We start from the raw sequence: 1,972 nt of genomic DNA on the forward strand, positions 1-1,972 counted from the left end.
TGGTGGTGGTGGTCATGACAACAACAAAAGCAAGGATGATGATGATGATGATGATGAAAAGCATTGTTGTTCTTCTACAGACAGGGGGAGCTACCAAATATTCTTTTCTTTTCTAGGTACAAGGTCCCAAATTTTTGGTGGGAGGGGGCCAGTCAATTAGATCGACTCCAGTATGCAACTGGTATTTAATTTATCGACCCCCAAAAGGATGAAAGGCAAGGTTGACCTCGGTGGAATTTGAACTCAGAATGCAGCTAAGCATTTCACCCGGTGTGCTAATGTTGCTGCCTTAGAATCTTCCAAATATTAAAAGCAGCTCAAGAAAAGAAAGAAATCATGAAGTAACCAGGCGATTTGGAATTGGTGAATGAAGGGTTAATTTGTGGCATAAACAACAGGAAATACTGATTTAAAATTTTGGTACAAGGCCAGCAATTTCAGGAGAGGAGATAAATTGATTGCATTGATCCTAGTGCTCAACTGATTCTTAATTTATTGACCCTCTAAAGAGGAAAGGCAATATCAATACGATCAGTATTTGAACTCAGAACATTTACTTGGAAGAAATACCTTTTGTACAGCACAGTATCAATTCTGCTAGCTCACCACCTTAATGAGAGAAAATATTAACCCTTTCGATACCAACCCAGCAGAAACCACTTCTGGCTCTGTAGTACTAATGTCTTGTTTTCATAAGTTCTGAATTAAAATCTTCCACCAAACCTTAGTCACAATTTATGTTCCTAACACTAGCTTAATGATAACTAAGTTATTTTACTAAATTCTTTGTTATATTCAAAATTAATTGAAAGAAACATAAAGCATCTTAAAAGAAATATGGTAACGAAACGGATAAGAACTACATTGAGAAATTAACAAGTGTTTTTATTAAAAACAGCAATTTTCCTGAATTTGAAATAAAATTTCATAAATATTCTTAGGTATGGGTGTGGCTGTCTGGTAAGAAGTTTGATTTCCAACCACATGGTTCTGGGTTCAGTTCTGCTGTGTGGCACCTTAGACAAGTGTCTTCTACAACAGCCCCAAGTGAAACAAGGCTTATTAACTGGAGTTGGAGTTGGAGTTGCTAGACAGAAACTGAAAGAAGCCTGTCATATATGTGCATGTGTGTGTGTGTGTGTGTGTGCATGCTTATGTGTTTGTGTGTGTGTTTGTTACCCCATCATCAACTACTTGACAATCAGTGTTGGTTGCCCATTATACCCATCATGACTACCTGTCTGATAAGGGTACACCAGGCACATGCATCATAACCATATGTGCGCGACATAGTGATCTCATATCAAGATAAACAGCGCATGACCTCGCAGGTGGGCCCCAGTTAGAATTCTCTTCAGGGTGAGTCGCCTATTCCACTCAAAAGATCCCTGGATAAGGGTTGTTTAAGGATGTTGAACAAAACACCCATGTTTCCAGAGGTGAATTATCCAAGCCTGAGTTCAAATTCTGCCAAGGTCAACTTTGCCCTTCATCCTTTTGGTGTTGATAAATTAAGTACCACTTGAGTACTGAGGTCAATTCTCAAGTACCTCCTCCCAACAGCAACTACACCAGTACTGTCAACAACAAAAACATCCCCCATCACTACTATCACCACCACCACTACTATCACAGACACCATCTTCACAAAAACAACCCAATTCACATGCACAACTTTCAGATTGCACATCTCAACATCAGCAAAACACTTTGAACTACACAGCAACAGGCACCAACAATAAAAACTTGTTGTTGTTGTTGTTGGCACTCCGTCGCCTACGATGTCGAGGGTTCCAGTTGATCCGATCAACAGAACAGCCTGCTCGTGAAATTAACGTGCAAGTGGCTGAGCACTCCACAGACACATGTACCCTTAACGTAGTTCTCAGGGATATTCAGCGTGACACAGTGTGACAAGGCTGACCCTTTGAATTACAGGCACAACAGAAACAGGAAGTAAGAGTGAGAGAAA

This window comes from Octopus bimaculoides, chromosome 27 (assembly GCF_001194135.2).
Source record: "Octopus bimaculoides isolate UCB-OBI-ISO-001 chromosome 27, ASM119413v2, whole genome shotgun sequence".
In the NCBI taxonomy this organism is placed as follows: domain Eukaryota; kingdom Metazoa; phylum Mollusca; class Cephalopoda; order Octopoda; family Octopodidae; genus Octopus; species Octopus bimaculoides.